The 22,479-nt window shown below is 44.7% G+C and overlaps 1 protein-coding gene and 1 non-coding gene across 4 annotated transcripts in view; one reads left to right on the top strand and one right to left on the bottom strand.

Annotated features, from left to right (window-relative positions):
- The window catches only part of PLCH1 (phospholipase C eta 1), a 232,013-nt gene that overhangs the window by 79,925 nt on the left and 129,609 nt on the right, over positions 1-22,479 (top strand). The gene's annotated exons all lie outside the window — the stretch shown is intronic.
- On the bottom strand, positions 6,356-6,493 carry LOC119937747. The gene has a single exon (XR_005454196.1). It is a non-coding gene; the product is annotated as a small nucleolar RNA SNORA7 (small nucleolar RNA).

Consider the following 22,479-nt stretch of genomic DNA (forward strand, 5'->3'; position numbering starts at 1 on the left):
AAAACATATTAACAAAATAAAATAAATAGAATAAATATGTACAAATAAAATAGAGTAATAAATACGTACAAACATATATACATATATACAGGTGCTGTGGGGAGGGGAAGGAGGTAAGGCAGGGGGGAGGGGGAGGGGGAGGAGGGGGAGAGGAAGGAGGGGGTTCAGTTTGGGGACTCATGCCTGAGACCCCTTGAGCAGTGATATTTTCTGCACAGATGGATAATTCAGATGGCCAGTAGCCACATCCCTGCCGCTGTGTGAAAGAAGTAGGTGTTCAGACCAGGGACCAGTTGAGTCTCTGCGCTAGTGTGGCCTATTGGCTAAAGCATGGGCTTTAGAATCAGAAGTATCTGGGTTTTTTTTTAATGGTATTTTAAGCACTTATTATGTGCTGGGCACTGTACTAAGTGTTGGGGTAGAGACAAGTTAATCAGATTGGATACAGTCCATTATCCCACAAGGGCCTCATAGCCTTAATCCCCATTTTACAGATGAGGTAACTGGTGCAAAGAGAAGTGAAGTGACTTGACCAAGGTCATATAGCAGACAATCGGCAGAACAGGGATTAGAACCCAGGTCCTTCATTCATTCAATCATTTATTGAGCGCTTACTGTGTGCAGAGCACTGTACTAAGTGCTTGGAAAGTACAATTCAGCAATAGAGACAATCCCTGCCCACACCAGGCTTACAGTCTAGAAGGGGGGAGACATACATCAAAAACAAGTAAACGAACATCAATATAAATAAAAAGGATTTTAGCTATAAACACATCAACAGAACTAAACAGGCGTCAATATAAATACGTAGAATTATAGATATGTACATATATACACAAGTGTTGTGGAGAGAGGGGGTAGAGCAAAGGGAGCCAGTTGGGGTGATGTGGAAAAGAGGGGGAGCTGAGGAAAAGGAGGGGCTTAGTCTGGGAAGGCCTTCTGGAGGAGGTGAGCCTTCAGTAGGGCTTTGAAGGGGAGAAGTGTGATTTTTTTTTTTGTCAGCTTTGTGGAGGGAGGGTATTCCAGGCCAGAGGTAGAATTTGGGCCACGGATTGATGGCAGGACAGGTGAGAACGAGGCACAGAGAGAAGGTTAGCACCAGAGGAACAGAGTGTGTAGGCTGGGATGTAGGAGAGAAGGGTGGTGAGGTAAGAAGGGGCAAGGTGATGGAGAGCTTTAAAGAAGATAATGAGGAGTTTTTGTTTGATACGGAAGTTGATAGGCAACCACTGGAGATTTTTAGGAGGGGGATGACATGCCTAGAATGTTTCTGTAGAAAGATATTCCTGGCAGCAGAGTGAAGCATGGACTGAAGCAGGGAGAGACAGGAGTTTGGAAGGTCAGAAAGGAAGCTGATGCAGTAATCCAATTGGGATAGGATAAGTGATTGTGCTAATGTGGTAGCCGACTGGATGGAGAGGAAAGGGTGGATCTTGGCGATGCTGTGAAGGTGAGACCAGCAGGCTTTGGTGACTGATTGGATATGTAGGGTGAATGAGGGAGCGAAGTCAGGGATGACGCCAAGGTTGCGGGTTCGTGAGACCGGAAGGATGGTAGTGCCATCCACAGTGATGGGAAAGTCAGGGAGAGGACAGGATTTGGGTGGGAAGTTAAGAAGCTCAGTCTTGAGCATGTTGAGTTTTAGGTGGTGGGAGGACATCCATGTAGAGATGTCCTGAAGGCAGGAGGAGATGCGAGCCTGGAGGGAGGGAGAGAGAACAGGGGAGGAGATATAGATTTGAGTGTCATCTGCATAGAGATGATAGTTGAAATCGTGGGAGTGAATGAGTTCTCCAAAGGAGTGAGTGTAGATGAAGAATAGAAGAGGACCAAGAACTGACCCTTGAAGGACTGCTACAGTTAGGGGATGGGATGGGGAAGAGAAGCCCATGAAGGAGACTGAGAATGAGTGGCCAGAGTGATGAGGAGAACCAGGAGAACATGGAGTCAGTGAAGCCAAGGTTGGATAACATGTTGAGGAGAAGGGGATGGTCCACAGTGTCAAAGGCAGCTGAGAGGTCGAGGAGGATTAAGATGTAGTAGGAGCCGTTCCCAGGCACATGCTTTATTAGGCCACATTCCAATCCCAGCTTGCCATATATCTTCAGTGTGACCTTGGCAAGTCATTTCACTTCTCTGTGCCTGTTACCTCATCTGTAAAATGGGGATAAAGATTGTGAGGCCCATGAGGAGCAGGGACTGTGTCCAACCCAACTTGCTTGTTTCCACTGAAGCACTTAGTACAGTGCCTGGCATATGGTAAGTGCTTAGCAATCATATTTATTGAGCACTTACTGTGTGCAGAGCACTGAACTTAAGCACTAAGTAAAGTCTACAAATGCCCCAATTATTATTATGGGAGTTGCATGCTCCAACAGCAGGCCCCTGATTGAGATCTGTGTTCTTCAACTCGGTGCTGGAGCAGAGAGCACAGTGTGGAAAGGGAGAGGAATGTCAGCATGGTGGGAAGAAAAAATCAGGGGGCAAGTGAAAGTCAGTGCAGGCCTGGAGGTGATCCAGTTGGCAAAGCTGCTGAGAAAGATGCAAAATGACAATGTCAGCCTTTAGTGAGAAAGATTGCTTGAATATAGGCTCCCAGAACTAAACATTTTCCTTTCATTTGGAGAGCCAACAAGTGGTACTAGTTACGATTCAACAAGAAGAAAGCATACGTATTAGGGAAATCTATCACTAGTCACACTAAAGCTACACATTTTTTGTAGTATTTGTTAAACACTTACTATTGTAAAACACCGTCCTAAATCCTGGTGTAGGTACAAGTTTAAAATAGGCAGTCCCTGTCCCACACAGGGCAGGTATTGAATCCCCATTTTACAGTTGAGGAAACTGAGGCACAAAGAAGTCACAGTTGATCTGAGTGTCAAACTTTCAATTTGAAAGTTTGATTTATAGTATTTGGCATAATTACTCTGCCTGTCCTTCCTAATGCCCTTTGCAAATACTCCTGCGTAAAATTTTCAGTGAGAGGATCGGCATATCAAAACCATCATGAAAACCAGATGTGAGAATCTGTGTTAATAGCTTGGTTTTTGTTCTTAATCCTGAGATGGTAATTTGAAAGGTTTACTTTAAATCCACTCAGTTAAAAATGTACCAAAAGAGCTATTTTTTAATTATAGAAGTCACTCTTGATTTGTATTTTTAATTATGGGAAAGATAATCTTGTGGATGTCTCTGATAGCTGCAGTTTTGCTCCATGCTCCCCTGTGACCATCAAGGGAATTCATTAACATGATTTGTCTTGGAAAATAAAATACGGTCAGGCTTGGGACTATTTAGAGACAGCATTTTCCAAAACAAAAACTAGGAATGAATGGTGCGCAATTTAGATAAGAGCTCATTTGAGAGAAAAGTAACTCTGTTCAACTCTTATTCCAGCCCTTCCTGAACTTATTGGAACCTCATCTTGTCTTTACACATTTCCCACTGCCTCTGGTTAATGTACCAACACCTTAATGATGATAAAAACTGTGGTATTTGTTAAGCGCTTACTTGGAGCCCCGAAATAAGCGCTGGGTTAGCTATGAGATAATCTGGTTGGACACAGTCCCTGTCCCACGGGGGGCTTACGGTGCCTCCTAGGATCCACCTTGATTTCACATTGCTGGACTTTAATATTATTTAGTGTTAAAAGAATAAAATGTTAAGATGAAAGCACCCCTTTCAGGATCCTCAAAGAACACTGTTTTGGCTGAGCCACTTAGAAAATGCTGGCGTCGTCCTCTGTACTGTCCAGAGCAAGTGGAAGGTTCACCATGAGCAGACCTTCCTTTACCTGCCTTTATAATGATTCAGCTCAAAGTATTTATTGAATGCCTCCCGTGTTCAGAGCACTGCCCTGAGTGCTTCCTTCAATTCCTCCATGCCAACTCTCTCCTTGACCCCCTCCAATCTGGCTTCCGTTCCCTACACTCCACCGAAACTGCCCTCTCAAAGGTCACCAATGACCTCCTTCTTGCCAAATCCAATGGCTCCTACTCTATCCTAATCTTCCTCGATCTCTCAGCTGCCTTCGACACTGTGGACCACCCCCTTCTCCTCAATACGTTATCCAACCTTGGCTTCACTGACTCAGTCCTCTTCTGGTTCTCTTCATCTCTCCAGCCGTTCATTCTCAATCTCCTTTGCAGGCGGCTCCTCCTCCCTCTCCCATCCCCTTACTGTAGGGGTTCCTCAAGGGTCAGTTCTTGGTCCCCTTCTGTTCTCTATCTACACTTACTCCCTTGGTGAACTCGTTCGCTCCCACGGCTTCAACTATCATCTCTGCACTGATGTTACCAAAATCTACATCTCTGCCCCTGCTCTCTCTCCCTCCCTTCAGGCTCGTATCTCCTCCTTCTTTCAGGACATCTCCATCTGGATGTCTGCCTGCCATCTAAAACTCAATATGTCCAAGACTGAACTCCTTATCTTCCCTCCCAAACCCTGCCCTCTCCCTGACTTTCCCGTCACTGTAGATGGCACTGCCATCCTTCCCATCTCACAAGCCCGCAACCTTGGTGTTATCCTCGACTCCACTCTCTCGTTCACCCCTCACATCCAGTCCGTCACGAAAACCTGCCGGTCTCACTTCCACAACATCACCAAGATCCACTCTTTCCTCTCCATCCAACCGCTACCCTGCTGGTTCAATCTCTCATCCTATCCCGACTGGATTACTGCATCGGCTTCCTCTCTGATCTCCCATCCTCCTGTCTCTCTCCACTTCAGTCTATACTTCACTCTGCTGCCTGGATCATCTTTGTGCAGAAATGCTCTAGGCATGTTATTCCCCACCTCAAAAATCTCCAGTGGCTGCCTGTCAACCTACGCATCAAGCAAAAACTCCTCACTATCAGCTTCAAGGCTCTCCATCACCTTGCCCCCTCCTACATCCCCTCGCCCCCTCCTACCTCACCTCCCTTCTCTCCTTCTCCAGCCCAGCCCGCACCCCCCGCTCCTCTGCTGCTAACCTCCTGCTGCTAACTGTACCTCGTTCTTGCCTGTCCCGCTGTCGACCCCCGGCCCACGTCCTTCCCCTGGCCTGGAATGCCCTCCCTCCACACATTGGCTGAGCTAGCTCTCTTCCTCCCTTCAAAGCCCTACTGAGAGCTCACCTCCGCCAAGAGGCCTTCCCAAACTGAGCCCCCTTTTTCCTCTCCTCCTCCCCATCGCCCCCGCCCTACCTCCTTCCTCTCTCCGCAGCACCTATATATATATATTTGTACAGATTTATTACTCTATTTTACTTGTACATATTTACTATTGTATTTATGTTGTTAATGATGTGCATATAGCTTTAATTCTATTTGTTCTGATGACTTTGACACCTGTCTACCTGTTTTGTTTTGTTGTCTGTCTCCCCCTTTTAGACTGTGTGCCCGTTGTTGGGTTGGGACCGTCTCTATATGTTGCCAACTTGTACTTCCCAAGCTCTTAGTACAGTTCTCTGCACACAGTAAGGGCTCAATAAATATGATTGAATGAATGAATGCTTGGGGGAGTGCAATACAATACTCAGTCATTCAATCGTATTTATTGAGCACTTACTGTGTGCAAAGCACTGTACTAAGTGCTTGGAAGAGTACAATATGACAACAGACAATCACATTCCTGCCCACAACTAGCTCACAGTCTAGAGGGACAGACATTAATATAAATGAATAAATAAATCAATAAAGAAATGACAGCTATATAAATATGTGCTCTGGGGATGGGTAGGAGGATGAATGAAGGAGCAAGTAAGAATGATGAAGAAGGGAGTGGGAGAATAAGGTTGGTAAGCACATGCCTTGTTGTGGGCAATCTCCATTTGGCATTATATAATAATAGGGATAATCATGCCATTTGTTAATTGTCCTAGGGTAGGCACAAGCTAATCTGGTCAGACACAGTCCCTGTCCCACATGAAGTTTATAGTCTAAGGGGGAGGGAGAGCAGATAATGAATCCCCATTTTATAGATGAGGAAACAAAAGCACAGAAAGTTAAGTGGGTGGCCCAAGGTCAACAGGCAAGTGGCAAATCCAGGTTTAGAACCCAAATCCTGACTTTCATGCTCTAACTACTAGACTCTGCCACTCGTCTGCTGTTTGACCTTAGGCAGGTCACTTAACTTCTCTGTGCCTGTTCTTGTCTTACGCGTTCGAGTAGTTTCTGACCAATAGCGACACCAGAGACACATCTCTCCCATTATGCCCCGCTCTCCATCTGCAATCTTTCTGGTAGTGTATCCATAGATTTTTATTGGTAAAAATACGAAAGTGGTTTACCATTGCCACCTTCCATGCAGTAAACCCTAATCTCCACCCTCAACTCTCTCCCATGCTGCTGCTGCCCAGCACAAGTGAGTTTTGACTTGTAGCAGATTGTCTTCCACTTGCTAGCCACTGCCCAAGCTAGGAATGGAATGGATCAGCCTCTGCTTGACTCTCTCTCCCATAGTTGAGACTGGTAGAGTACTGGGAACTCTCCAGGTGTGACCCTGAGAGGTGCCTGTTACCTCATCTAAAAAATGGGGATTAAGACTCTGGATTACATATGGGTCAAGGAATGTGTCCAATATGATTAGCTTGCATCTAGCCCAGTATGTAGTACAATGCCTGGCACATAGTAAGTGCTTAATAGATGCCATAAAGAAAACAATGCAACAACAACAAAAACAGTGAACTATCAATTGATAGCTTTTACTGTACTCTCCCAAGCACTTAGTTCAGTACTCTGCACACAGTAAAAGCTCAATAAATCCCATCACTCCTTCTACAGCCCAGCCCGCACCCTCCGCTCCTCTGCCGCTAACCTCCTCACTGTACCTCATTCTCTCCTGTACTGCCATCGACCCCCGGCCCACGTCCTCCCCCTGGCCTGGAATGCCCTCCCTCTGCACATCCGCCAACCTAGCCCTCTTCCTCCCTCCAAAGCCCTACTGAGAGCTCACCTCCTCCAGGAGGCCTTCCCAGACTGAGCCCCCTTTTTCCTCTCCTCCTCCCCATCCCCCCTGCCCTACCTCCTTCCCTCCCCACAGCACCTGTATATATGTTTGTACAGATTTATTACTCTATTTATTTTACTTGTATATATTTACTATTCTATTTTGTTAATGATGTGCATCTAGCTTTACTTGTATTTATTCTGATGACCTGACACCTGTCCACATGTTTTGTTTTGTTGTCTGTCTCCCCCTTCTAGACTGTGAGCCCGTTGTTGGGTAGGGACCGTCTCTGTATGTTGCCAACTTGTACTTCCCAAGCACTTAGTACAGTGCTCTGCACACAGTAAGCACTCAAATACAATTGAATGAATTGATTTTTCAATGCTGCTGCCACCCACAGCCTTTAGAGATCAGTTTCTCCCCATCACCAGAAATCCTCTCAGCTACTGGATCCTAATATCCTAGCAGTCTTTTCCCCTCTGTCTCGTGAGAAATTCCTTTTGCTGTGGCTAATGCCCGCTGTTACCATCAGTGCTTCACAATTGACTCTTTTCTGGGTGTCTTCCCCTGCATATCTGCAAATGAAGACAGAAACATTTGGTTATTAAGCCCATAAATTAATCAGCGGTATTTGAGGGTTTCCTGGGTACAGAGCTGTGAACTGAACAGGTAGGGGACTATAATACAATAATATCTGTAGGCATGCTCCCTGTCCTCAAGAAGTCTATAGTCTAGCCAATCCTCCTTCCACCATACAAATGTCTTGTACACCAAAGGGCTGCTGCTCCCATTGGTCTTTTCAGTTAGCAGGAAAGATTGAGGAGGAGCAGGAGGGAAGTGGAGGAGGAAGAGGGTTCTGAAAATGTCCACCCTCTTCCTCAATGGTCTAAAGAACCCCACTATCCACTCCAGCACTTATGAGGAATCATTTTTTTTTCCTTTTCAAGAGCTCTGAATCTACTTTCTGCTATGTGGAGGGGAAGTTACCACATAAATTGGGAGTAAACGTTTCATTTGGATAATTCATTCAATCATTCATTCAGTTGTATTTATTGAGCACTTACTATGTGCAGAGCACTGTACTAAGCAGGATAGGGGGAAATAGACATTAATATAAATAAATACAAAAACGTACACAAGAGCTGTGGGTCTAGGAGTGGGAATGAACAAAGAGAGTGAGTCAGGGCAACGTAGAAGGGAGTGGGAGAAGAGGCTTAGTCAGGGAAGGCCTCTTGGAGGAGATGTGCCTTCAATAAGGCTTCCCTAATATGTGGACATGGTGTAATTTTGAATTTGGAGGACTGCATTTTAGAGCAGAATACTGTTTCTTCTATAGACAAAGTGCTTCATCTACAGAGAAAAGGCTGTCTCAGTAGTTGAGGAAATCCCCTCATGTTTTGGAGCCATATCAATCACACATTGCCCAATCTACTCTTGTACACTGCTTTGTAAAATTTAATAAGACCCAACTCCAAACTGTGTTTCAAGCTGGTGAGAATTAAATCCTACTGAAAATCAATTGCTCAACTACAGGGCTCATCATGAAAGTGGCAGCTGATCAAAAAAGGGTAATAGCTACTTGAATCAGCTGTCTGATACAGTGCCAGATTTTGAATGAAACAGGAGTGCTGATTTTTGTGTTAATGTAGCCTGGGATAGGATACTTTAACGTTGTAAGTCTGTTTTCAGCTTAATGTTCACAGTTTGGCAGCTGTGATGGTTCCAACCTTGAGAAACAAAATTTGTCAAGTATAATAAAGATCACCTGCTCAACAGCAGTTCTTGAATCAAATCTGGACTTTCTCTGGAGATAAGATGGCTTCCTTTCTGGTAACCGGAACATGCCAAATATTTGGGAAAATGTAACAATTCCACGGAGTGGCAGACCAGTCAGAAGAGATCAATTAATCAGTCATGATTTGGACTTCCAGTTTGATTCTTGGAAATAATTATAATTGTGATATTTGTTAAGCATGTATTAGGTCCCAAGCACTGTGCTAAAAGTGATGGGGTAAATGCAAAATAATCAGGTCCTACAGGGGACTTCCAGTTGGAAGGAGAACAGATATTGAATCCCCATTTCACAGATGAGGGAACTGAGGCACAGAGAAATGAAGTGACTTGCCCAAGGTCACACCTCAAGAAAGTTGCAGAGCTGGGGAAGGTATCCAGGTGCTCTGACTCGCAGGCCAGGGCTCTGTCCACTAGAAAGATTTTCTTTTAAAAACTTCAAGAAGAAAACACTGATGATAAGTGTGGCTGAAACTCTGTTGGTAGTGATTCATTCATTCATTCAATCATATTTATTGAGCGCTTACTGTGTGCAGAGCACTGTACTAAGCGCTTGGGAAGTACATGTCGGCAACATATAAAGACAGTTCCTACCCCACAACGGGCTCACAGTCTAGAAGGGGGAGACAGACAACAGAAAAAAACATGTAGATAGGTGTCAGAATCGTCAGAACAAGTAGAATTATAGCTCTATGCACATCATTATCAATCAATCAATTAATCAATCGTATTTATTGAGCACTTAATTGAGGCTTGCAGACAAAAATGACTGAGTAGAGGACTTGTAGGACTAGTCCAGCCTTTCTTCCTACCTAGAAAATAGTAGCATTTGTTAAAAGCTTTCTTCTTAATGGCATTTTTTAAGCGCTTACTATGTTCCAGGCACTATGCTAAGCACTGGGGTAGATACAAGCTAATCAGGTTGGACTCAGTCCCTTTCCCTTGGGGCTCACAGTTTTACTCCCCATTTTACAGATGAGGGAATTGAGGCACAGAAAAGTTATGACTTGGTCAAAGTCACACAGCAGACAAGTGGAAGCCAGGATTAGAACTCAGGTCCTTCTGATTCCCAAGTCTGTGATCTATCCACTAGGCAACACTGCTTCTCATGGCTTACGAAGTGCCACACACTGTGCTGAGTGCTGGAGTAGATAAGAGGTAATCAGGTTGGACACAGCCCCTCCCTCATATGGGCTCATGGTCTAAAGGGGGAGTGAGAACAGGTATTTTAAACCTCATTTTTCAGATGAGGAAACTGAGGCAGAGAAAAGTTACTTGCCTCAGGTCACACTGAAGGGAAATGGTAGAGTCAGGATTAGAACCCAAGTCTACTGGCTCCTAGGCCCATGCTCTCTATGTTGGTCCACACTTCCCCTTCTTTCTGCAGAGAGGATTTCACTGCAGGCCTTTGCCTGCCTTTATGGTCTGGGGAAACCCCTAGTATTAATCAATCAATCAATCATATTTATTGAGCGCTTACTGTGTGCAGAGCACTGTACTAAGCACTTGGGAAGTACAAATTGGCAACATATAGAGACAGTCCCTACCCAACAGTGGGCTCACAGTCTAGAAGGGAGAGACAGAGAACAAAACCAAACATACTAACAAAATAAATAGAATAGATATGTACAAGTAAAATAAATAGAATAATAAATATGTACAAATATATACATATACAGGTGCTGTGGGGAAGGGAAGGAGGTAAGATGGGGGGATGGAGAGGGGGATGAGGGGGAGAGGAAGGAAGGGGCTCAGTCTGGGAAGGCCTCCTGGAGGAGATGAGCTCTCAGTAGGGCCTTGAAGGGAGGAAGAGAGCTAGCTTGGCGGATGGGCAGAGGGAGGGCATTCCAGGCCCGGGGGAGGACGTGCGCCGGGGGTTGATGGCAGGACAGGCGAGAACGAGGCACAGTGAGGAGATTAGTGGCAGAGGAGCGGAGGGTGCGGGCTGGGCTGGAGAAGGAGAGAAGGGAGGTGAGGTAGGAGGGGGCGAGGTGATGGACAGCCTTATAGCCGAGGGTGAGGAGTTTCTGCCTGATGCGCAGATTGATTGGTAGCCACTGGAGATTTTTGAGGAGGGGAGTAACATGCCCAGAGCATTTCTGGACAAAGACAATCTGGGAAGCAGCATGAAGTATGGATTGAAGTGGAAAGAGACACGAGGATGGGAGATCAGAAAGGAGGCTGATGCAGTAATCCAGTCGGGATAGGATGAGAGCTTGAACGAGCAGGGTAGCAGTTTGGATGGAGAGGAAAGGGCGGATCTTGGCAGTGTTGCGGAGCTGAGACCGGCAGGTTTTGGTGACGGCTTGGATGTGAGGGGTGAATGAGAGAATGGAGTCGAGGATGACACCAAGGTTGCGGGCTTGTGAGACGGGAAGGATGGTAGTGCCGTCAACAGAGATGGGAAGTCAGGGAGAGGGCAGGGTTTGGGAGGGAAGACAAGGAGTTCAGTCTTGGACATGTTGAGTTTTAGGTGGCGGGCAGACATCCAGATGGAGATGTCCTGAAGGCAGGAGGAGATGTGAACCTGGAGAGAGGGGGAGAGAGCACGGGCAGAGTAGTATCCAAACAATATTAGTATCCAATTTAGTATCCAAACAATAGGGAGAGGAGGAGAGCATAGGGTGTCCCTATCCTGGGGCAGCAGTTGTCAATCATGCAGACTGTGGACCAGTCAGAGGCCAAACCCATTGGAGGCAATCTCAAAGCCCTGCTGCCCTTTCCCAGGTTCAACATGCTGATCCGAGACACAGCCTCCCATTTGACGGACTGAGAATGAAGCTGGAAATGTCGGCAAGCCTTTTTTTCCCCGCCACCATCTCCAGCATGTTATTCCTGTGCCCCAGACAAGCAGAGTGTTCAGTCTGATTTTTGACATGAAATGAAGGCAGTTTAAACGTACACAATCCTAATTGTTTTCCAAGCACGCCAGATGGTTCTCCAGTATCCTGTGCTTAAACTTCAGCTGCTCATCTCAAGTGCTCTTTGATCTGTTTTTACTTATAATGCCAATGTTTTCTGAAGTTTGTAAAATGTGTGGGTGAGGCTACTTAATTTCTATCTTTACCCTAAATCTGGACTGTTCATTTTAATTTAGTGAGTGTGAGGGTGTAAAAGAGGCCTTTTGGGGTTGTGGTGGTGTCTTCACCACATGGTGACCTATTTTTTGTCTTCTGTGAGGGAGATGGTTTCATCACCAAATATGCCTGCCTTAACCCTCTTAAACTTTGCCAGCTCAGCTCCTAGCTGGTAGGGATGACCGTAAGCATGTTATGGGCAGGGATTGTGTCTGTTATATTGTTTTATTGTAATAATAATCATCATAATGGCATTTATTAAGCACTTACTATGTGCAAAGCACTGTTCTAAGCACTGGGGAGGTTACAAGGTGATCAGTTTGTCCCACGGGGGTCTCAAAGTCTTAATCCCCATTTTCCAGAAGAGGTAACTGAGGCACAGAGAAGTTAAGTGACTTGCCCAAAGTCACACAGCTGACAGTTGGCGGAGCTGGGATTTGAACCCATGACCTCTGACTCCAAAGCCCGGGCTCTTTCCACTGAGCCATGCTGCTTCTCAAAGTGCTTAGTCCAGTGCCCTGCACACAGTAAGCACTTAATAAATATGATTGACTGATCATTCAATCAGTGAAATTTATTGAGTGCTTACTGTGTGAAGAGCACTGTACTAAGCACTTGGGAGTGTACAATATAACGGAATTGGTAGACACGTTCCCTCCCCGCAGGAAGCTGACAGTCTAGAGCGGGAGACAGACATCAATATAAATGAGTAAATTACGCATATGTACGACAGTCCTGAGGGACTGAGGGTGGGGTGAATAAAGGGTGCAATTCCAAGTGCCAGGGCAATCAGTGCAGGAGGGAGTGGGAGAAGAGGAAGTCCTCTCTGAGGAGATGTGATTTTAGTAAGGCTCTGAAAGTGGAGGATCATCAGGTAGATATGAAGGGGAGGGGAGTTCCAGGCCAGGGGCTGGATGTGGGGGAAGGGTTGGCAGTGAAATAGTTAAGATGGAGGTATAGTAAGAGAAGCAGCGTGGCTCAGTGGAAAGAGCCCGGGCTCTGGAGTCAGAGGTCATGGGTCCGCCAATCATCAGCTGTGTGACTTTGGGCAAGTCACTTCACTTCTCTGGGCCTCAGTTACCTCATCTGGAAAATGGATGAAGACTGTGAGCCCCCCGTGGGACAGCCTGATCACCTTGTAACCTCCCCAGCGCTTAGAACAGTGCTTTGCACATAGTGAGCACTTAGTAAATGCTACCATTATTATTATTATTATTATAGTAAGTAAGTTGGCATTAGAGGAGTGATGTGTGCAGCCTGGGTTGTAGAAGGAAATAAAAAAGGTAAGGTAGGAGGGGGAAAAGGGTGCTTTAAAAGCCTATTGTAAGGAGTTTCTGTGTAATGAGGAGTTGGATCGTCAAACGCAGGAGATTCTTGAGGAGTGGGGGAAGCCTAGAGAAGCGGGGTAGCCTAGTCGAAAGAGCATGGGACTGCTCTGAACTTTTGTCTGCAGCGTGACCTTGGGCAAGTCACTTTACTTCTAGCGTGGGCCTTGGCGTGAGAAAGACCTGGGTTCTAATGCCAGGTCTGCCACGTGTCTGTTGCGTGACCTTGGCCAAGTCATTTAACTTCTCTGGGCCTCAGTTACCTCATCTGTAAAATGGAGATTAAGACTGTGAGCCCCATGGAGGACAGGGACTGTGTCCATCCTGATTAACTTGTATTCATTCATTCATTCACTCAATCATATGTATTGAGCGCTTACTGTGTGCAGAGCACTGTACTAAGTGCTTGGGAAGTACAAATCGGCAACGTATAGAGACGGTCCCTACCCAACAATGGGCTCATCTATCTTAGTGCATAGAACAGTGCTTGGCATGTAGTAAGTACTTAAAAAAACCCACAATTATCATTATCATTATTCTTTGTGACTCAGTTACCTCATGTGCAAAATGGGGATTAAAAAAAACCCTTTGAGCCCCATATGGGATAAAGACTGTGTCCAACCTGATTAGCTTGTATATACCCCAGTGCTTAGTACAGTGCCTGGTACGTAGTAAACACCTAGCAAATACCAAAGGAAGCAGTGTGGCCTAGTGGATAGAGCATGGGCTTGGGAGTCAGAAGGACCTGGGCCGACTCTGCCACTTGTGTGCTATGTGGCATTGGGCAAGTCCCTTAACTTCTCTTGGTCTCAGTTACCTCATCTGTAAAAGGGGGATTAAAATTGTGAGCCCCATGTGGAACATAGACCTACCCCAGTGTTGTTGGCACATAACAAATGCATAACAAACACCATAAAAAAAAACTTTGTAAAAAACCCCAAAAAACTGTTTTTTAAAAAACTGGTCTGAGCAAGCAGAATGTAGGCAAGGAGGTCATCAAGGATTCTGATGCAGTAAACAAGGCGTGATAACGATAAGCAATTTGGATAGAGAGGAAAACATGGATTTTAGAGATGTTGTAAAGGTTGAACCAACAGGATTTGGTGACAGATTGAATATGTGGGTTGAGTGAGGGAGAGGAGTCAAGAATAAGGTTAAGGTTATGGGCTTGTGAGTCAGTTCTGTCTACAGTGATGAGAAATTCAGGGGAAGCACAGAGTTTGGGTGGGACGATGAGGCGTTCTGTTTTGGACATATTCTGTTTGAGGTGTCAGCAGGATATCCAGATAGAGATGTTATGAAGTCAGGAGGAGGAAGAGGAGGAGAGAGGTAAGGACTGGAGATGGTAGTTTTGGTAATCATCTGCATAGAGATGGTAGTTGAAGCCATGGGAGGGCATGGGTCTCGGAGGCAAAGGAACTGGGTTCTAATCTCTACTCCATCTCTTGCCTGCTGTGTGACTCTGTGTAAGTCACTTAGCTTCTCTCTTTCTGTAAAATGGGGATTTCACACCTGTTCTCCCTCCCCTTTAGCCTGGGAAGCTTATATGGGACAGGGACCGTATCTCACCTGATTACCTTGCACTTACCCCAGGTTTTATTACAGTGGTTGGCACATAATAAACACGTTGTAAATGGTTATCACGATTAGGGTGACACATCCCCACTTCCGCAGCTGCAGGCACATTGCTTTCGCTATGGCCACCACCTATAATAATAATGGCAATAACAGTAATAATAACTGTAGCATTTGTGAAGCACTTACTCTTTGGTCAGCGATGCGTTGAGTAGTGAGGGTGATGCAGTACAATCAGAACAGACACAGTTGCTATCCCAGTGCCCAGCACACAGTGAGCGCTCAATAAATACGAGTAATTGAATGTGGGTTCCAGTCTACAGAGAAGGGGAACATGTATTTATTCCCCATTTTACAGATAAGGAAGCTGAGGCAAAGAGAAGTTAAATGATTTGACTAAGATCACACAGTAGGGTAGAGGAAGAGTTGCGAGTAGAACCCAATGTCCGCAGTTGTGAATCAGTGACGCCACTATTTCACCTCATACACAACACATCCTAGTGGATAAAGCATGGACTTGGGAGTCAGAAGGGCCTGGGTTCTAATCCTGGCTCTGTCACTTATCTGTTCTGTGACCTTGGGCAAGTCACTTGCCTTCTCTGTGCCTCAGTTCCCTCATCTGTAAAATGGGAGTTAAGAGCCCCATGTGGGACAGGGACTGTGTCCATCCTGATTTGCTTGTATCCACCCCAGCATATAATGTTTAATAAATACCACAATTATTATTATTATTATTATGGTAACTGCCCAAGTTTATCTTTTTTTCAATATATCCAGATAGGTCTTTTGTAGTACATGTAGTTACCTAGAATAAAGAAAAGGTTTTAGGAGTTTTCAGGTGAAGAGGATAAATATTTGAGCACTTGTTTTTTTGAGCTGAACTTCACTTTTCTACAAGATGTTCGTATAAATTATTCTCCAAATCCCCTGACACCAAGATAAGGAGTTACCTGCCCCATTGAGCTTGAGCTTTTTACTTCAAGATAAGTAGAAATAAAAACATTTCTTCTCAGTGGATGGTAAACATATTGGATTTATTCCAGGAAGTAATTCAGGCAGAAAATATAAATCAATTTAAGAAGGGTTTAGGTAAACATCATGGAAGAAATGTTCATGTTGGGTATGAAGGGAAAATTAGGGATGTTGAAAGGCTAGAGAAGGGTTTAAATAAGCTTGGGTCTGTGATGACCCTACGGGAAATATGATTCATCCCTATCCATGAGGATGGCTCTCAACCATTTTTCTTCTAAGCAGTGTGGGTCAGTGGAAAGAGCATGGGCTTGGGAGTCAGAGGTCATGGGTTCTAATCCCGACTCTGCCACTTGTCAGCTGTGTGACTTTGGGCAAGTCACTTAACTTCTCTGTGCCTCAGTTCCCTCATCTGTAAAATGGGTATTAAGACTGTGAGCCCTACGTGGGACAACCGTGATTACCTTGTATCATCCACCCCAGTGTTTAGAACAGTGCTTGGCACATTCATTCATTCAGTCAGTCAGTCATATTTATTGAGTGCTTACTGTGTACAGAGAACTGTACTAAGGGCTTGGAAAGTACAAGTCGGCAAAATATAGAGATGGTCCCTACCCAACCATGGACTCACAGTCTAGAAGGGGGAGGCAGACATTCATTCAATCATATTTATTGAGCACTTACTGTGTGCAGAGCACTGTACTAAGTGCTTGGGAAGTACAAGTTGGCAACATATAGAGACGGTCCCTACCCAACAACAGCCTCACAGTCTAGAAGGGGGAGACAGACATCACAATAAAACATGTAGACAGGTGTCAAGTCATCAGAACAAATAGAATTAAAGCCAGATGCACATCATTAACAAAATAAATAGAATAGTAAATATGTACAAGTAAAATAAATAGAGTGATAAATCTGTACAAACATATATACAGGTGCTGTGGGGAGGGGAATGAGGTGGGCAGGGGGGAGGGGAGGAGGAAAGGAAAAAGGGGGCTCAGTCTGGGAAGGCCTCCAGCAGGGACACCGGAGAGGTTGAACGGTAGTTCTGGAAAGAATTATAGTTAGTTTTTGGAGAGATCTTGGAAACTCTAAAAGAAATAAACTTGCTTTAGGTGAGATAGGGAAAGTCATCCCTTTAATGTGCGGGGAATAATGAAGCCTGCTGTTTGCAGTACATCACAGTCTTACTTTTCTGTTCGATATATTTGGTTGCTTCTGTGTGGAAAATATTCTAGCTTTCTTTCCTTCCACTTGGCTCTGTGAATGCTAGAATCTAAGCTCTTTCAGGGCAGAGATCAAATCTCCAGTGGCTGCCTGTCAACCTACAGATCAAGCAAAAACTTCTCACTCTCGTCTTCAAGGCTGTCCATCACCTCACCCCCTCCTACCTCACCTCCCTTCTCTCCTTCTACAGCCCAGCCCACACCCTCCGTTCCTCTGCCGCTAACCTCCTCACTGTACCTCATTCTCATCTGTCCTGCCATCGACCCCTGGCCCACGTCATCATCATCAATCGTATTTATTGAGCGCTTACTGTGTGCAGAGCACTGTACTAAGCGCTTGGGAAGTACAAATTGGGAACATATAGAGACAGTCCCTACCCAACAGTGGGCTCACAGTCTAAAAGGGGGAGACAGAGAACAAAACCAAACATACTAACAAAATAAAATAAATAGAATAGATATGTACAAGTAAAATAAATAGAGTAATAAATATGTACAAACATATATACATATATACAGGTGCTGTGGGGAAGGGAAGGAGGTAAGATGGGGGAATGTCCTCCCTCCACACATCCACCAAGCAAGCTCTCTTGCTCCCTTCAAAGCCCTACTGAGAGCTCACCTCCTCCAGGAGGCCTTCCCAGACTGAGCCCCCTTTTTCCTCTCCTCCTCCCCATCCCCCCTGCCCTACCTCCTTCCAGTCCCCACAGCACTTGTATATATATTTGTATAGATTCATTACTCTATTTTACTTGTACATATTTACTATTCTATTTATTTTGTTAATGATGTGAATATAGCTTTAATTCTATTTGTTCTGAGGACTTTGACACCTGTCTATGTGTTTTGTTTTGTTGTTTGTCTCCCCCTTCTAGACTGTGAGCTCGTTGCTGGGTAGGGACTGTCTCTCTCTCTATATATATATATTGCCAACTTGTACTTCCCAAGCGCTTAGTACAGTGCTCTGCATGCAGTAAGCACTCAATAAATACAATTGAATGAATGAATAAGGTGAGCGCTCAGTAGGGCTTTGAAGGGAGGAAGAGAGCTAGTTTGGTAGATGTGTGGAGGGAGTGGTTGATAGGAAACAACTGGAGATTTTTGAGGAGGGAAGTGACATGCCCAGAGTGTTTCTGTAGAAAGATAATCTGGGCAGCAGAGTGAAGTATAGACTGAAGCAGGGAGAGACAGGAGGATGGGAGATCAGAAAGGAGGCAGATTCAGCCAATCCAGTCGGGATAGAATGAGAGATTGAACCAGCAAGGTAGCGGTTTGGATGGAGAGGAAAGGGCGGATCTTGGTGATGTTGTGGAGGTGAGACCTGCAGGTTTTGGTAATCAGGTTGTCCCACGTGGGGCTCACAGTCTTAGTCCCCATTTTACAGTTGAGGTAACAAAGGCATAGAGAAGTTAAGTGATTTGCCCAAAGTCACACAGCTGACAAGTGGCGGAGCTGGGATTAGAACCCACGACCTCTGACTCCCAAACCTGTGCTCTTTCCACTAAGCCTTGCTGCTTTAATAGTTAAGGCCTAGTATTAATAATATTTATTGATCATCTTCTGGGTACAACAAACTAAACTAAGTACTCTGGAAGTATCAAGCAGGAAAGTAATACATTCCCTGTCCACAAGGAGCTTATAGTCTAATGGAGGGGACAGGCATAAAAGTGAGTAATCTGAGTAATTGAATACCTATTTTCCAGAGGTGCAGGAAGGGTATGAATAAGCGCTTAAATGCTGAAGAATGCTGGTGGGTTTATAGTAATTATGGTATTTTTTTAGGTGCTTACTGTGTGTTAAGCACTGTTCTAAGTGCTGGGGTACATACAAGGTAATCAGGTCGGACACAATCCGTTTCCCACATGGGGTCACGTATATTTCATTCATTCATTCATTCAATCGTATTTATTGAGCGCTTACTGTGTGCAGAGCACTGTACTAAGCGCTTGGGAAGTACAAGTTGGCAACATATAGAGATGGTCCCTACCCAACAGTGGGCTCACAGTCTAGAAGGGGGAGACAGAGAACAAAACAAAACATATTAACAAAATAAAATAAGTAGAATAAATATGTACAAGTTAGAGTAATAAATACGTACAAACATATATACATATATACACGTATACATATATACAGGTATTTAGGAGAGAGAACAGGTATTAGAATCCCCATTTTACAGTTGAGGAAATTGAGGCACAGAGAAGTTAGATGACTTAATCAAGGTCACACAGTGATGAAGCCAAGATTAGAACCTAGGTCCTTCGACTCCCTCGCCCAGGCTCTTTCTACTAAGCCATACTGTCATGGAGCGCTGGGAATTAATTGGAGAATGCTAGTTGGATGAGGAGGTGGGAATTTTAGAGTCCCTGTCCTGAATTTAGATGTTTTTAGGGGGAACAAAGCCTGTGTCTCTTTTTAAAAGCCAAACAACTCTGAAGTAAACTTAAGGGTATGTAACAATTCATGGAAAAAGGCACCTCTAGTACTTCGCCGTTAGTTCCCTTGACAAACAGCTTTGAAACTCTCCTTCCAGGAACTGCTGCTGTATATAAAAATGGGAACAACCCTGCCCCAAAATGTTAAACCCAGTGCAGCCATGATAAATAAATTTGGGGATGAGTTGATCAGCACCCTTCGTTGTTTTAATACCCTACCTACCTCACTGAGTGTATGGGGGGCATTTTTAAAAAATATCATTTGTTACGCACTTACTCTGTGCCAGGCACTGTACTAAGCACTTGGGTAAATAGAAGCTAATCAGGATATACACAGTCCGTGTCCCACATGGGGCTCACAGTCTTAATGCCCATTTTACAGATGTGGTAACTGCGTAGAAATCAAGTGATTATTCCCAAGGTCACACAGCAGACAAGTGGCAGAGCCAGGATTAGAACTCAGGTCCTTCTGATTCTCAGGCCCATGCTCTATCCACTAGGCACACTGCTTCTTTGGCTATTTCTAAGGCTAAAGAATAGATACATGCATTCTAGAAAACCCTAGCAACATTTTGCTTTAAGCGCTTATAAGTGCTTAGTACAGTGCTCTGCACACAGTAAGCGCTCAATAAATACGATTGATTTAAGCTTTAGTTACTTTGGAATATGACTTAGATGGTGAGACCCAAATGGGACAGGGCTATGTCCGACCTAATTAACTTGTACTTACCCCACTTCTTTGATATATAGAAAGCGCTGAACAAATACCATAAATAGAAGCAGCGTGGCTTAGTGGAAAGAGCACAGGCTTGGGAGTCAGAGGATGTGAGTTCTAATCCTGCCTCTGCCACTTGTCTGCTCAGTGACCTTGGGCAAGTCACATAACTTCTCTGTGCTTCAGTTACCTCATCTGCTAAATGGGGATTAAGACTGTGAGCCCCATGTGGGACAACCTGATGATCTTGTATCTATCCCAGTGCTTAGAACAGTTCTTGGCACATAATAAGCACTTAACAAATACCGTCATTATTATTATAATAAGCCCATTAGTGGTACCAGCATGCTTTTGATTCGGGCATCTTTTAATTCAAGCAACTAAGGCACCTGAATGTTCTGTATTTTGCAGGTCAGTACATTATTCCTACAAGGCTGACCGAAGAAAGTATCTACATGTAATAATAATAGTGGTGGTATTTAAGCACTTACTATGTACCAAGCACTGTTCTGAATATTAAGGTAAATATGAGGTAATCAGGTTGAGCACAGTCCCTGTCCCTCACGAGGCTCATAGTCTTAATCTCCATTTTACCGACGAGGCACAGAGAAGTTAACGACTTGCCCAAGGTCACACATTAGACATGTGGCAGAGCTGGGACTAGAACCCATATCCTCTGACTACGTAGCCCAGGCTTTTTCCAGTTGTCCCTGCCTCTATGTGCTTTAATTGGCTTAGAGATCATCATCATCATCATCAATCGTATTTATTGAGCACTTACTATCTGCAGAGCACTGTACTAAGTGCTTGGGAAGTACAAATTGGCAACATATAGAGACAGTCCCTACCCAACATTGGGCTCACAGTCTAAAAGGGGGAGACAGAGAACAAAACCAAACATACTAACAAAATAAAATTAATAGAATAGATATGTACAAATAAAATAAATAAATAAATAGAGTAATAAATATGTACAAACATATATACATATATACAGGTGCTGTGGGGAAGGGAAGGAGGTAAGATGGGGGGCATGGAGAGGGGGACGAGGGGGAGAGGAAGGAAGGGGCTCAGTCTTGGATGGTTCCCTGGGTGGTGATTAGCTCAGTAGGACTGGTGTCGCTGGAGTAATAATAATAATTAATAGTAATTGTGGTATTTAAGTGCAGACTGTGTGCCAGGCACTGTATTAAGTGCTTAGTACAGTGCTCAGCACACAGTAAGCTCTCAATAAATACGATTGAATGAATGTACTAAGTGCTGGGGTGGATACAAGCAAATCGGGTTGACCCAGTCCCTGTCCCACATGGGGCTCAGAGTCTCAATCCCCATTTTACAGATGAGGAAACTGAGGCACGGGGAAGTGAAGTGACTTGCCCAAGGTCACCCAGCAAACAAGTGGTAAAACTGGGATAATAGGAGTAGGCCCTGAGGTAAAGAGGGAAAAGAGCAGCGGGGAAAAGTGGAGGGAGTTTGGAAGATGGGTGATCTGGGCCTGAGTTCCCGAGGGCATCATGGCACCTGGGACATGGCTGGCTTCCAGGAAGAGAGTCTGGTTGCAAGAGGTTCAAATCCCAGCTCTGCCAATTGTCAGCTGTGTGACTTTGGGCAAGTCACTTAACTTCTCTGTGCCTCAGTTATGTCATCTGTAAAATGGGGATTAAGACTGTGAGCCCCCTGTGGGACAACCTGATCAATCAATCAATCAATTGTATTTATTGAGTGCTTACTGTGTGCAGAGCACTGTACTAAGCGCTTGGGAAGTACAAGTTGGCAACATATAGAGACAGTCCCTACCCAACAGTGGGCTCACAGTCTAGAAGGGGGAGACAAAAAACCAAACCAAACATATTAATCAAAATAAAATAAATAGAATAGATATGTACAAGCAAAATAAATAAATAAATAGAGTAATAAATATGTACAAACATATATACATATATACAGGTGCTGTGGGGAAGGGAAGGAGGTAAGATGGGGGGATGGAGAGGGGGACGAGGGTAAACCTGATCACCTTGTTACCTCCCCAGTGCTTAAAACAGTGCTTTGCACATAGTAAGCACTTAATAAATGCCATCATCATTATAATTATTATTGTTAAGAGGAGCAGTAACAAGAGTGCAGATGGCAGGGTAGTTACAAAGAGAGGTTAGGAGCCAGGAATAAGGGCAGAGGTAGATTGGAAACTCTTGGAGGGTAGGAATCGTGTCTACCTACCCTATTGTATTGAACTCTCCCAAGCCCTTAGTACAGTGCTCTGCACCCAGCAGATGCTCAATAAACACCATGAGAAGTGGCATAGCTTAATGGATAGAGCATGGGCTTGGGAGTCTGAAGGACCTGGGTTCTAATGCTGCCTCTGTCCCGTGTTTGCTTTGTGACCTTGGGCAAGTCATTTAACTTCGTTGGGCCTCAGATCCCTCATCTGTAAAATGG

This window comes from Tachyglossus aculeatus, chromosome 1 (genome assembly GCF_015852505.1).
Source record: "Tachyglossus aculeatus isolate mTacAcu1 chromosome 1, mTacAcu1.pri, whole genome shotgun sequence".
NCBI lineage: Eukaryota > Metazoa > Chordata > Mammalia > Monotremata > Tachyglossidae > Tachyglossus > Tachyglossus aculeatus.